General features: G+C 36.3%; 1 protein-coding gene across 7 annotated transcripts in view; it reads left to right on the forward strand.

Moving 5' to 3' along the window:
- NKAIN2 (sodium/potassium transporting ATPase interacting 2) overlaps positions 1–16,273 on the forward strand; it is a 1,030,776-nt gene that overhangs the window by 471,271 nt on the left and 543,232 nt on the right. The gene's annotated exons all lie outside the window — the stretch shown is intronic.

A 16,273-nucleotide genomic window follows, 5' to 3' on the forward strand; every position in this document is an offset into this window, starting at 1 on the left:
AGCTCAACTGATCCTCCCACCTGAGCCTCCCAAGTAGCTGGGACTACAGGCACACACCACCACACCCGGCTAATTTTTTGCATTTTTGGTAGAGATGGAGTTTCGCCAGGTTGCCCAGGCTGGTCTTGAACTCCTGAGCTCTAGTGATACACCCACCTCAGCCTCCCAAAGCGCTGGGATTACAGTCATGAGCCACCATACCAGGACTGATTTAATTAAAATTTTTGCCATGACGTTTTACTACTTGGCTAGCCTCTCCCTAAGAAACGTAGCTGATTTGAAACAGAGGTAAAGACACCTTCAAGGTATTAAGACATTCATACAGACCTACATTACGATGGCATTGCTTAGCATAGCGAGGTAACATAAAATTGGACAAGAGAGTATGGCCTTCAGTTGTCAGGTCTATTCAGATAAAGATATGGATGTGGATATAAACAGTACATGGATATAGATATAAACATGTAGATACATAGATGCACATACACAATTCTTAGATTTAATGATCATATCTTTAAAATACAAGGGAAAGGACTACCTAGTCATCCTTCTCAGGCTTTATCTTTCTCTTCTGTGATTAGCAAACTTGAAGAATTAACAAAGTCCAATCTAGTGATAAAGAGATTCTATAAAGATAGAAAAGACATTTTAACATTCTTAGAAACTTTCAATTCTGGCAAAATAAAATGTTAAATCGCAGGAAGCTTTGCCAACAAACTGTCTTTATGATATGTTTTGAAAGGGTCAGAATAGCTGTCAGAACTCTGAAGAACAGTACAGCTCTAGAACCTGTTAGTCCTGCTGAGATTGTCAAGCAAGGACAAATGGATGTACAGGATCCTGATTATTTATCTATGACAAGAAAATTGCTTGATTACTTTCAAAAAGTTAACACCATTTTCATGAAAGATATCAAAAATGCTAATCGCTACCACTCTTTAGGCTTCTATTTCTTCCAATGTGTGGGCTGTTGGTAAGAATGTATTTTTCAGCCAGGCACAGTGGCTCATGCCTGTAATCCCAGCATACTGGGAGGCCAAGGTGGGTGGATCACCTGAGTTCAGGAGTTCGAGATCAGCATGGCCAATAATATGGCAAAACCATGTCTCTTAAAAAAAAAAGGAGAGAGAGAAAGTATTTTTCCTAAACAACACAAATTATGGTCTACAGAATCACTTGAATGCTCTAGATTATGGTATAATACAGTGGATATATTAAAATTTTTACACAGAATTATAAGAAATGTGTTGCTTATCACAATAAAGATACAAAAAACTTCTCTTTAGACATTGGGACTAATAGTCAGTCAGTTGATCCAAAATATTTTTAAAGCAGTGATAGATACATATCTGACATATGTTACTTTAATTCAAATTATAAAATACTCTTGACATAGAATTAAGGACTCATTTGTGTATGGGATAACTGGTTGGAGCTTTACCATTTTGGGCATGAAAAATATCTTTAATTTATTGTCTATGAATTTTTATGTGTTGATTCCTTCACAGTGGAATAAGAACTTTAAAAAGACTTGTAAAATAATTTGGGAAGAGAATCCTTTTATATCTTAATTATTGTTTTTCCACTCATCCTTTAGAAACTCATGTTATGCCTTTATGTAGTCTTTTTAATATGCTTAAACTTCATTTTTATTTTTTAAAACCATATTTTTCCACTCATAAGTCTATCGTGTATATAATAATTAAATCATGTAATAAGTAAAATTGATATAACTAGGCTTGCATTTGTGTTTACAACAAGCATCGTGTAAACATACAATTCTAGTGATGAGAGCCAACACATGCTAGCACAACTTACTGTAGGTGTGCATGAAATTCAACTGATCAGAGCAGAAGTAGGTGTAAGTACTCTGGGAGGCCCACTATCTGTAAGAACGTCTCCTACATGATATTTAACTCAAGACATCAGTATAATATTCACATTTGTAAGTAGTTCTATGCTTTAGACAGTTCCTAAGCAAATTGGATCACTTAAAGAAATTTAGCATTCTATTTTTTTTCTCCTAATAGTAGTATCAGTAGCTTCAGAGACAATGTCTTAACTTTTTCCCATTGCCAATAGAATGAAAGTCGTTGGGAGATAGAAGACTGACAGCACAGCAGCAATGTAATATCATGCTGAGCACTATGTGAAATAGAAAAAAAAACTCTATTACTTACATATTTTTATTAGCTGGTGTTTTGTGTTGTTTTATCACACCTACCAATGAATGCACTGAAAAGAAATGATATGATGAGTTCATGGAACTAGAGAAATCATACTTCAAAGCAAAATATAATGAAATATAAACACATATACACATTTGTATATAACATATATATTTATGTATATACACATTTATTCTACATATGCAGTATTGTATGTGCATATAAATTTTAATAGGACCTCTGAAGTGATATCATAATGTTCAAACTTTGGGCTCTAGACAAATCATCTTTATCAAATAACAGCCATGTAAACTTGGTCAAGTTAATCTTTCTCTCTGCCTCAGTTTTCTGATCTTTAAAATGGAGATAATATTTCGTAAGTTATACTGTTGCCTACTTCATTAAATAAGCTCATATGTATAAAATGCTTAGAGTAATGCTATTAATATTAATAGTAGTATATAAAATATGTGCACAGATAGATAGAAGAAGCATGTATAAAATTTAGCAGTGGTTGAAATGCTTTGAATTTTCATGTTTAAGGTACCTTGGCAGAACTTACCATTTTGTCTTATCATGTCTTATTACATTTACCCATGGAAAGCCACAGTCACCTCTGTCAACAGGAAAACAAATATTATGACTACTTCTTTTCAGAGCAGCATCTCCATATCTGTGTTGAATTCAATACTAGGGTTAATTCAAAGGGCACAGGAGACATGGTATTTACCATGCCAGAAATAGCATACCTCATGACAAATTCTAAAACGTCCCTGCAGCCATCTGAAATGATATTCTCTTGTAGTTCTAGTGGCAATTTCTTTTTCTGTTCTTTCTTTCTTTCTTTTTTTCTTTTCTTTTTTTTTTTTTTTTTTTTTTTTGGAGACGTAGTTTCACTCTTGTCACCTAGGCTGTAGTACAACGGTGTGAACTCAGCTCACTGAAACCTCCGCCTCCCCAGGTCAAGCGATTCTCCTGCCTCAGCCTCTTGAGTAGCTTGGATTACAGGCACCTGCCACCACATTTGGCTAATTTTTATATTTTTAGTAGAGATAGAGTTTCACTATTTTGGCCAGGCTGGTTTCAGGCTCCTGACCTCAGGTGATCCAACCGCCTCGGCCTCCCGAAGTGCTGGAATTACAGGTGTGAGCCACCACATCCGGCCTCCAGTTGCAATTCCTGAGATACTCACTCCCACAGTGACTGCCAGTACATGGTAGCTATCTCAATAACAGTTCTGCTTTCATTTCATCTCTTGATTGGCCTTTAGCAGTCAGAGTCTAGGTGAGGCTGTCATTTCATCTCCCATCCTTATGAAATTGAATTTTACGAAAGAGACATCACCTAAAGTTTGAGAGGTTTGATTGACAATCTCCATATAGCTGCCTTGCTCTAGTCAAAGAGACGCTGTCCTGAAACCTCTGCTGATGCTTTCACTTGAGGAAGGAAAGAGCAGATGGGAGGGAAGGGAGACAGAGGAGACACCAGCATGCAGGTCATGTGACATCTCCTTCTCCTGATGACAACAGCTCACACGCTTCCACCTGCAATCCTATTAAATATAGTACTTGCTTGACAGGAAACAGCTGATGATGATAATGACATTGTTAAGTCACTGCCTCAAATGGGTGGAGGGCAGCTAAAACGGGGAGGGCAGGACTGTTGGAGGGCCATTTTACCTTGTTTTGGATTCATAAAACAAAAATGTAAATGAAACACACAGATATTTGTCAAGATCCAAACAGAAAGCTGTCTATACATTGTTTCTCTGATAATGATACATGAGGCATAGTTTTGGAAACTTTATCAGCTTTTCAGAAAAAAAAAATCTGTATTTTTACCTAGTTGACAAATTTCAAATTCTCCAGAGGGCAGCTTTAATATGTTTAATATGATTGTGCTGTTAAAAAATAGCAATTGAGTTTTTTCTAGAGAAAGTCATTTGCTATGAGAAAGCAATACCATATGATACATGAAAATAAGAACATTGTAAGCTATTTTTATTTGGCTTTTACTGAGCTCTCAATGAATACAAAATCAGTACTGAATAAATAGATGCTGCTGATGATAAACCTAGCAACTTATTCTACCCAATTTCTAAAGTTCCTGTTAATATATAGGCAACCCATCCCTCATCTGCTTTTCCATGTATTGGTAATGTTAGCCACATATTGATGTTTTGTTTGTGTATACTTGCTAAATAAACAGTAAGAGATATGGGAATAAATTGGAACATATAGATCCATGGAAAGATTATCATTTGAACAGCTACACCTGGGCCTTCTTGGGTGTTTTGAAAATTTCTGCCCTAAAATCCATTTGGCTTTGTGTCCCCACCCAAATCTCATCTCAAATTGTAATCCCCACGTGTTGAGGGAGGGACCTGGTGGGACATCAGAGATGATTGGATCCTGGGAGTGGTTTCCCCCATGTTGTTCTCATGATAGTGAGTGAGTTTTCACGGATCTGATGGATTTATAAGTGCTGGTTTTTTTCTTTCTCTCTCTCTCTCTCCTGCCCCCATGTAAAAGGTACCTTGCTTCTCCTTCCCCTTCTGCCATGATTCTAAGTTTCCTGGGGCCTCACTGGCCATGTGGAACTGTAAGTCAATTAAACCTCCTTTTTTTTTTTTTTTTTTTTTGAGACGGAGTCTCGCTTGTCACCCAGGCTGGAGTGCAGTGGCGCAATCTCAGCTCACTGCAAGCTCCACCACCCGGGTTCACGCCATTCTCCTGCCTCAGCCTCCCGAGTAGCTGGGACTACAGGTGCCTGCCACCACGCCTGGCTAATTTTTTGTATTTTTAGTAGAGATGGGGTTTCACCATGTTAGCCAGGATGGTCTTGATCTCTTGACCTCGTGATCCACCCGCCTTGACCTCCCAAAGTGCTGGGATTACAGGCGTGAGCCACCACACCCAGCCTAAACCTCCTTTCTTTACAAATTACCCAATCTCAGATGGTATCTTTGTAGCAGTGTGAAAATGGACTAATAAAGTGAATTGGTACCAGCAGAATAGGAAGCTGCTATAAAGATAACCTGAAAATGTGGAATTGGGTAACAGACAGAGGTTGGAACAGTTTAGAGGTCTTGTAAGAAGACAGGAAGATGTGGAGAAATTTGAAACTTCCTAGAGACTTGTTGAATGGTTTTGACCAAAATGCTGATAGTGATATGGAAAATGAAGTCCAGGCTGAGGTGGTCTCAGATGGAGATGAGGAACTTACTGGGAACTGGAGTAAAGGTCACTCATGCTATATTTTAGCAAAGAGATTGGCAGCGTTTTTCCCCTGCCCTAGAGATCTATGGAACTTTGAACTTGAGAGAGATGATTTAGGGTATCTGGCGGAAGAAATTTCTAGCAGCAAAGCATTCAAGATGTGACTTGGGTGCTGTTCTAGCATTCAGTTATATGCAGTCACAAAGAGATGGTTTGCAATTGGAACTTACATTTAAAAGGGAAGCAGAGCATAAAAATTCAAAAATTTGCAGGCTGATAATGCAGTAGAAAGGAAATTTCAGAAAGTTGCATAAGTAACAAGCAGCCAAATGTCAATCGCTAAGACAATGGGGAAAATGTCTCCAGGCCATGTCAGAGGTCTTCACACAGCCCTCCCATCACAGGCCCAGAGGCCTAGGAGGAAAAACTGTATTCATGGTCTTGTCCCAGGGCTCTGCTGCTCTGTGCAGCCTCAGCACTTGGTGTCCTGCATCCCGGCTGCTCCAGCTCCAGCCATGGCTAAAAGGGACCAAGGTACAGCTCAGGCCTTTGCTTCAGAGTGTTCAAACCCCAAGCTTTGGTGGCTTCCACATGGTGTTGAGCTTGTGGGTACTCAGAAGATAAGAGTTGAGCTTTGAGAAACTGTGCCTCAATTTCACAGAATGTATGGAAATGCCCAGATATCCATGTAGAGGTGTGCTGCAGAGATGGGGCCATCATGGAGAACTTCTGTTAGGGCAGTGCAGAAGGGAAATGCGAAGTTTGAGCCCCCACACAGAGTCCCCACTGGCCTACTGCCTAGTGGAGCCGAGAGAAGAGGGCTACTGTTCTCCAGACCCCACATGGTAGATCCATCAACAGCTTGCACCACGCACCTGGAAAAGCCACAGGCACTCAATGCCAGCTTGTGAAAGCAGATGTGGCAACTGTACCCTGTAGTGCACAGGGGTAGAGCTTCCCAAGGCCTTGGGAGCCCACCCCTCGCCCTGGATGTGAGGCATGGAGTCAAAAAATATCATTTCAGAGCTTTAAAATTAAATTACAGCCCTGCTGGGTTTTGAACTTGCATAGGGCCTGTGGCCACTTTGTTTTGGCACACTTCTTGCATTTGGAATGGAAACATTTACCCAATGCCTGTTCCCCCACCGTATCTTGGAAGTAACTAACTTGTTTTAGATTTTACATGCTCATAGGTGGAAGGAAATTGCCTTGTCTCAGATGAGACTTTAGACTTGGACTTTTGGGTTAATGCTGGAATGAGTTAAGACTTTGGGGCACTGTTGGGAAGTCATGATCTGGGGTTTTGAAATGTGAAAGGGACATGAGATTTGGAAGAGGTGGAATGATATGTTTTGGTTTTGTGTCCCCACCCAAATCTCATCTCGAATTGTAATCTCCATGTGTGGAGGGAAGGACTTGGTGGGGGTGATTGGATCCTGCAGGCAGTTTCCCCCGTGCTGTTCTCATGATACTTAGTGAGTTCTCACAAAACCTGATGGTTTTATAAGTGGTAGTTTTTCCTGCTATCTCTCTCCTGCTGCCATGTAAGACATGCCTTGCTTTCCCTTCACTTTCTACCATGATTGTAAGTTTCCTGAGGCCTCCTAGACATGCAGAATTGTGAGTTAATTAAACCTCCATTCTTTATAAGTTACCCAGTCTCAGGTAGTATCTTTATAACAGTGTGAAAATGGACTAATACACCATTTCAGATATTAGCATATATCATAGTATAAAACTAATTCTGTCAGATGACATGAATATGTCTGATTCATCTCATCATTGATTTGGGTTTCCACACCTCACTAGAACTAAAACAGTGTATCACATTGCTCAATACCTATGATACTCTATAATTGCTTGTAGAATGTGTGATTTAAAAGCCCATGGCCATTTCTCTTCCAAACATTAGGTATTTTTTTCTGTGTTATGAATATGTAACCAATTTGTGTATTAGCTTGACCTTATATCAGTTGAGACTCCTTTGTGAAGATATTGGAAATTCAGGGTTAAATGGACGCATTATATTTTCCACCTGTTACCTGTCATGTACTTCGAGTGAGTCATGAAAACTACCTAGAACAGCTGTCATTTTGATATGTTCTGGTTCTTCTGAGAGGTTAGATTTCCACTGAGTAAAATTATAGGCTCTGTGGAGAAATCAAAACAGTGATCCATCTACCAGGAAGACCGGCACTGTGATCTTTTCAGCTCATTTCTCATGAGTATAGGGAGACTTTAAACTTAATAAATGAGAATCAGACTACAAAGGTATAAAATTATTTTATAGTACAACTACAGATAAATGTCATTTTTGTGCGTCTGCAGTATTATTATTCTATTAACTGCATTGATAGTAGAAACTTTCAGTTCATGTTTTTATCAGAAATGTTCTGTTCTTACTGTGAACTAGTCTGTACTGTGAATTGCATAATTTGTAGTAATAGAGTAATAGTAATAATCATGGTTATTTTATAAGGTCATCATAGTGATTATAGGAATTTGCAAACCATGGAGTTATATATAAAAATAGTTATTAGTGTGTCTTTTCGAACTTTTATTTCATCTCAAGAACAAAGAATCTCTTATATTTACTGGCTTATTGAATTAGCGAAGTATTTGGTAGTAAAGCAGAAGACCTAAAAATTGTGAAAACAATACCATAAGGTTCTCCTGTGTTCAGTTGCTAATGATATGTGGTTGAAGTCATGGCCATGGAGGTTAAAATAACAGCTGTGCAGTTATGATCGTGGACATGTTGTGTATTCTCTCTCGTCATCAATGTGATTCCCTCATCTGCGCAATGAAGATAATGGTGGGTAATCCTTGTAAGTGCATGATTTAAAAGTAAGCATTAACTTAAAAACATATTTATTGTAGTGTACAGAATATAATAACTACTCAATATATTTTAATAATTATTATCACAGAATGTGGACACACTATTCAGAAAAAAGGTGAGAGATTTGTGTTATGATAAAAAAAATTAAGCTAAAAATCTAAACACTAAAAAAGCCCTATTACTGAAAATCAAGTAACACTTTGCGATTAGGCATACACACACACTGACATACACATTTATAAAATTTGGCATGTGGACACACAGAACAAGGGTCAGGAATTCACATGACTTGTTAAGCTCAATTAAACAAAAACCAAACAATATTTTTGTACTCTAGAGTTAACTTTTTGTTACTTTTTAGAAGAATTTTCTGTTTTTTAAACCTCATATAATATGCTAGTCATCAACTTGTCTTTTGATAGCATGAGTATTAACTATGAAATGGTTATAAATTGCTATGCAGAATGAACAGCTGTGAGAAATAATAAATGATTCTATTATCACAACTAGAGTATTAGATGGCATATTTAGAATTATATATAAATGGGATTATTATACAAAATAGTGGAAAAGTCTTAAAATTAACTATTTGACTTCTATGGGGGTTTTTACATAAACTTATTGATTTAACTTCAGAAAAATGTGACTCTGTGTTTCAAAAAGGTATATTAAGAAATGCCATGTATGATATTTCAGTAATACAAATTATGAGAAAATGCACTTCTTGTCTCTATTTGGTTTCTTTGAACTTATGCCAAATCTTCTCCAGTATTTTATCGGAAAGCTTTATTGTGATTAACTATGTGGAGACAATTTTTAAAGTAAATGTTGATTTTCATCATATGTGAAATGTGGAAAGAGAGGAGGTGGAAACGGGAATTATAATGTTTGAAGCCTATTCTTTTACCATAGTACCACAACAGATTTAATATACGGGGTGTTAAATCAGGCAGGAAAACGTTTATCAAGAAAGACCCCCTCCAAATACTTGAGGTTATTTAGGAATATTTGTCATAGTATTATTTGCATTTGTAACCAATAGAATAAGAAACATTTGAACATCTCTAACTGAAATAGTCTGGCAAGAACACAAATATAGAATGATAATGCACTAAAACATGATTTCAAATTTGTATTGAAATATAAATTAATTAATAATAGCATCCATTTTAAGATGCAATCCAGGCATCTTAATAACTACTGTATGTACATTATCACTCTAATTTTCATGACAATCTTAGGACTTATGTATTACAACATCCCCATGTTGTAGATGAAGAAACCGAGATTCATAGAGATTAGTGGGCCGCCTGTGGTCACATAGTGGTTAGAATTCAAACATGATTTTCTAATTCTAAAACTTGAAGTCTGAACCACCATGATATGCTGATTTCTCGTGTAATCAGAGCAATTAGAGCCAAGTCTCTTTTTGGTGGTGTTTTGTTGTAGTGGCGGTGGTGATTTATTTCCTTAATTTTTTTGGTTTTGTTTTTTGTTTTTCTTTTTTCTTTTTTTTTAGAGAAAAACAATTATATGGAAAAAGGCAGATAATTCTTAGTTCTACTGAATTAGGATAAATTATTATTTTTAGTAATACCTAACAATTTTATTTTCTTCCCCTTGGTGAACACACACACACACACACACACACACACACACACCATCCTAACAAGTATGTACACATATATACACATGCATTTGAGATACTTCAGTTATTCAAATGTAACTAAAACTCTTTAAGTAAAGCTCTGTGGTTTGTCCTTTATCTTTGCCCCTATTTTACGTGTATAATCATTGCAGACTCAACTTCAAGTTTATCCTCTTCATTTTATATGTGAATCCGATCTCTTGGTAAGATAAAACAAAATTATATCTAGTATATCTCTTGCATATAAAGTTTAAAAGCCAGCACATATGTTCTCATTGATCTTGTCCACTATGAACAACACAGAGAATCTTAAAAAGAGAACACTATCAATAATATTTGTAGAGTTTTGCTTTGTGATATTGTGATATTTTAGGCAATCTTGTAAAAAGCACAGCAGCTCAACAATATTATAAAGACCTAGAATATCTCTAAAGTCTTTACAACTTTCTTGGTCATTGGCTTAAAATTAGAGAAACCAACATGGGAATCCTTTCTGACTCTGGAGCAGACAGGCCCAGAGCGTGCTCAAGACTACAGTTTACTTAGGACTACAAAGGAATTAAGCAATGGGAATGCAGATGAGCTCTAGTGTGGCAAAATCCAGCAAAGGGCAGAATAAACCTAGACATCAAGGTTAATGCAAAATTAGCAGCTTTACCAAAGTGAGCAGACAACAAGGAAACAGAAATACTGTACTGGGGAGTTGGGCACAGGGGAAACCTGAATCCAAGGCAAAATCACAGGGAAAGGTTTTCGTGCTGAAGGAACAAAATTTTATATGAATCAAGGATGCAGTACTCAAACTTTCTACATCTCATTTAATGTTGTTTTAAGATCTCTGTGGGGCAGGAAACAAAGAGTGGATGCTACTGGAAACTAGAAATTAGCCATACTTGACTGGAATGTAAAAACAAACAAACAAACAAACAAACAAACGTTAGCAGCAACTTTTATTGACAAAAGTATGACCAACACATGGCCATTCTGTAGGTTAGGCTGGAAGTTTATCTAAACTTTAATGGTACCTACAGATGAAATAAGACTTTGGACTCAACCTAGAAACTGTTAGTCCCCTTTTAATTTCCATCTTGGATTTTCCCTGGTAGTATGTATCTGTGTGTCGTGTGTGTGTGTGTGTGTGTGTCTGTGTAAGATGCTATAACAGGCCAATTTTACTTGTTAGGTAAGTTATATTCCCCTGCAAACCACTGAAATGAAAATCATTTCTTTGTTGATTCCTGGAATTGTATTAACTTTTGACAAGTTTGTTAGTTCCTTGAAGTCCACTTTGTCAATGCAAATAGACTTTGGAGGGGAGCACTCTACTTGGCCTAACATTGAAATCTGAGTCTATCTTCTCTCTTTCTTCAAAAACTTGAGAGTTGAGACAATCTGAAAGCTCAGATTCTTGAAGGGACCCAGAGACACTTAATGGGGAAGAGGTACAGAGAGGAGAACAGGGATATCCATAGATAAGTTTAATTTCCATTTATAATTTAGCACTAGAAACATAATTTGGTTGTTTACAGCCTTTAATAACACACCTTTAAAAAAAAAAAAAACTCTGTTTCATCATCATAGTTTCAAAAGCCCATTTTTTCTCTCAAAATCTACATATAAGTTTTATATTATTTGTTTCAATATCAGGTTAAGTTTTAAGGACATAAAAATAATATTATAGTAATATTTGGAAGAAAATTTGATTAAGAAATATTAGTTATGAACAAAATGCAATTTCTCAAGGAGACCAATTACAGGTCTTACCAGTTGAGGAAAACTACCTGGAAAAATGTCATTTTGGCCTTTTAAAAAATATGTTCAAGTACATATAATTTTCTTGTTATTAAAGTTGAATAGCAATAGATGCCTAACCAGTACAAAGGCTTCCCTTTTGCCTTGCAAACATTTGAAGGAAACCTGTTCCAGACCAAATCCTCTCCTATGAAGAGGTAAAGCTTAGTTTAACAAAGTATGAACTTAATTGGGCCCAGTTTTCTCATGTATAAATTGAGGAGTATGGAGTAAAAAGTCAATAAATTTATTTATCTTGAAGACATTTTACAGATGCTTCTGATGAACATTTATTGTCATGGAAAGTAAGATAATTTGTCCTTAATAGCACTTATCACAAAGGTTTTGAAAACTCAGCTTAAGCATACTCTACTATATTAACAATTACTATTAAAATTAACATTTACTATGGTGCAACGAAAAGAGTAATCTTCATGTTTTCCAGCTCATATAATAGCTTATATATATGTGTGTATATATATATGTGATATATATGTGTGTATATATACGTGTATATATACGTGTGTATATACGTGTATATACGTGTGTATATATGTGTGTATATACGTGTGTATATACGTGTATATACGTATGTATATACGTGTATATATGTGTATATGTGTGTATATATGTGTGTGTATATATATATACACATACACGTACATACACACACAAACACACATATACATAGCTCATATATATATGCTATTATACGAGCTGGGAAACATGAAATATATATATAGCACAAAGAAGAATTAATAACACTTGTTATATAATATTTGGGATTTAGCAACCAGAATTGACCCAAAATTTCTATTTTGGGGAGTTTGTCTTATGACTATATTAACACACATACGGAAGATTCTATAAAGCACTTATGGATGATATAGCCAAAAACTGGAAATGAATTAAAGATTTATTAAAATGCAATGCCTTAATAAGGATATAATGAGGTAGATCTATTAATGCAGGATGTGCTAATGTATAAAAACCTCATGGCACATCACTAAGTGAGAAACACAAGGTGAAAACACACAACTACATTGCAATCCATTTATGTAAATAAAAATAATTTGAAAAATTTTTGCACATACATGACAGATATATGCCTATATGCTGCATCTACATACAGTATTTTACTGAACAGCTATGCAGTTAGCAGTAGCTCCCCAAATTGACACAAATTGCCTTTGGGGAAAGTTAATGTGACTGGATGGTTTTCTCTACATTTATTAAGAGTTTTGGCCAGGTGCAGTGGCTCACGCCTTTAATCCCAGCACTTTGGGAGGCTGAGGTGGGCAGATCATGAGGTCAGGAAATCGAGACCATCCTGGCTAACATGGTGAAACCCCGTCTCTACTAAAGGGACAAAAAATTAGCCGGGTGTGGTGGCGGGCGCCTGTAGTCCCAGCTACTCGGGAGGCTGAGGCATGAGAATGGCGTGAACCTGGGAGGCAGAGCTTGCAGTGAGCCTAGATCACACCACTGCACTCCATCCAGCCTGGGCAACAGAGCAAGACTCCATCTCAAAAAAAAAAAAAAAAAAAGAGTTTTAAATAAAATTTGTGTCTTACTTATGGTTTGAGGCCAGTGTAACCTTTATAACAGTGTCAGAAAAACAGAGAAAAAGAAATTGAACTGTAGATCAGTTTATAGATACAAAAATCCCAAATAAACTTTTATTTTGTTTAAATTTTATAAGTAAAATTTAATCCAAACTAAAAATGTGCTAAAAATGATATGCCATCCCAAGTAGGGATTTTACCAGATATAAAAGGATAATGACAAAAGGATATTGATTGAATACTCAATCTAGTCCATCACATTCATTGTGTAAAAGGAAAAAAATAATGTGATTATCTCAATAGATGCAGAAATAATAACTGATAAAGATTAGTCACTATTGATGTTACAAATAAAAACTTCATAAAGATGGTAATGGAAGGGAAGAGAATTCTTTGTGGTAGCAAAGAATTGAAAGCAACCAAATTGTATGTTAATAATGTTGTGATCTGTGCAAGCCAAACACAAGGAACCAAATTTTAAATACAGGAACAAAATTTATATACAGGAAAATAGACAAGCATGAAAGAGATGTACACCATAAGACTTTTTATGTGAAAATAACACATAAACAGCAGCATGTATTTTGCTAGGCCAAATACATACATTTATGTGTCAGATGATTACAAGGACCAAAGTAAATACATTAACGAGGTCCCCATGGGCAAAATCAGATTAACACTGAGATGGGTTAAAAGAGGGAAAAACTAACCTAAACTAAACAAAAAAGGAGCTTTGCCTTAACCAATGATGATATAATGTCATGAACTGACAAGTATGATCAGAGAGATTCTATGAAGTAGCATATATTATATAACCAGCATGGTCTTTACTATATAACCAACAAAAACAAAATCTATTTGTTTTTGGACTAAGTGTTGAGTAAATAGAAAAGGTAGGGGCATAGCAAAGGGACCATGCACAGAAGCCCAAATTCCTGTTCTACTACTTACCTCTTCTGTAACTTCAAGATAATCACTTGGCACACCACAGCTTGGATTCCTTAATCTGCAAAATGGGACAATCCTGTTTACCTCCCTTGGTTTTGTGTAGAATCATTGTGATAATACATGCCTGGAGAAAAGCATAAAGCCCCAGCATTTGTGCTCTAACAAGTATGTGTTTTCTCCATCCCTGTACTCCTAGGCCCACTATACAGGCCCCTCATAGTTAATAGTCTTCCTGTGGGAAAGAATTCATAGGAAAGACTGCAGCTCCTCCTACACATATTACAACCCTTACACTTACTGAACTTTTCAGAAAATCTTGCATTTGTCTGGCCTATCTCTAAATTACAGAACCTATGATAATGCTACTTATGATCCCTAATAGGGCTAATCAAAAAGGGGAAAAAGGCAGAAATATTATATGCAAAGAATTACAGATTAGCTTGTTCAGTCTGCACAAACTTGTAAGTAAGAAACAATTGGTTGTGCCATAATAAGAACCCGATAAATGTTGACATAATTTCACTTCAGGTTTGCAGACTTAGTTAGTATATTATCATCTCTATATTTTTATAATTAATAGGACTGCTATTTTCTTTCATAATTGGTGCATTTATTGAGATATTTCCCACTGTTAGACTGGTGTGTTTCATCCTCTATACGTTTGCCCTGCTGTGTCCCCACAGTTATGATGCTTCAAATTTTGTAGAGTTTAGATGTTTCTTGCTGTTGGTTTACATTCCTATTCACTATTTATTCATAAGATGAGGCGGAGAGGGTTCTATGTGGAAATGAACTTTTATACAGAAAATTAGCAATCATGTTCTCAGAACAACTACTTAGTTTTTGATACCATTCACAGATTCTAACTTCGCATATGTAATACTGCCCAATGTCACAAATGGGTCTCATTTCTTCAAAACGTTAACGATATGAGAAAGTTGAAGGAATGGTTCATCAGAAGACAACTCACTTTTATAAAGCTTAAGTGATATTCCAGTCCTATGACAGTCTGTGTTTATTAAGGAGTAAGAATATTGCATTCCACTATTGAGACTCTGACGAGTATCATGGCTTTAGCATAGAGTGTAACAAATCAAGTTTCTTTTGTTTTTTTAATTATGGCGAAGATGCAATGAGAATTAAGATTTGACTAAGTTGGACTGTGACTGCTACAACCATTACATGGTGCCCAGTGTGCCTTAGAAAATAGAGGTGTCATGAATTTATTTTCTCTTTCAATGCGTGATGGGAAAACGTGCTACTCAGCTAAAGAACTGCAGTGGGAATAATGATCACTCAAGACGTCTTCAAACTGAGCTACAGATATTTAATTTAAAAGCACATTGCCTGTTTTGAGAGTCAGTATTTCCTTCTGACAAGAAATATCATTAAAGCATAGTGATGTTAGGAACTTAGGGATTTTAAAATCATCATTTTCCTTGAAAACCTGGCTGAATAAAATATTGAATCTTGGTATGGAGCATCAAGTCCTTTTACAATGTTTTTCTCTGAACAGAGAGTTTATTGTCATCCCCCCTGTGGGCAGGCAGGAAGAATAAAGCCAACATTCTGCTTTACTTTGTTGGGTCTGATGAGATCTTGCTAGCTTCTTAGATCTCACACTGGGATGTAAAATGGTACTTCCGGACTACCCACTAATCTCAGTTTGTTGTTATTTTTGGTTAGTTGGTTGGTTTTCTTTTTCTCCTCTCACTGATTAGATTTTTATATGTCTTAATTATAGTTGTGAGCACAGATGAAAGTAGTATAATTTAAATCGACTTAAGTGTCTTGCTTTTATAACAGTGATGCTTGATTTTTGTTTTTGTTTTCCATTGTTCTAATTTTCTTTTAGGGCCCTTCTTTTACCTGGTAGCCAGGTATGACAAAACATCGTATTTGATCTATAATACAACACTATTAGGACTAGAAGGACCCTACACACCTCGTCAAAGTCCTTCATTTCACAGACGAGGACCAGACACCCAGAGAAGGGAAATGACTTATGTAGGCCACTGCAGCTACTTAGTGGCAGATCCACGTCCAGAAATCTTTGTCTTGCTGAAGGGTTCTTGCTACAATTCTTGCTAAAG

This window comes from Symphalangus syndactylus, chromosome 2, assembly GCF_028878055.3.
Source record: "Symphalangus syndactylus isolate Jambi chromosome 2, NHGRI_mSymSyn1-v2.1_pri, whole genome shotgun sequence".
NCBI lineage: Eukaryota > Metazoa > Chordata > Mammalia > Primates > Hylobatidae > Symphalangus > Symphalangus syndactylus.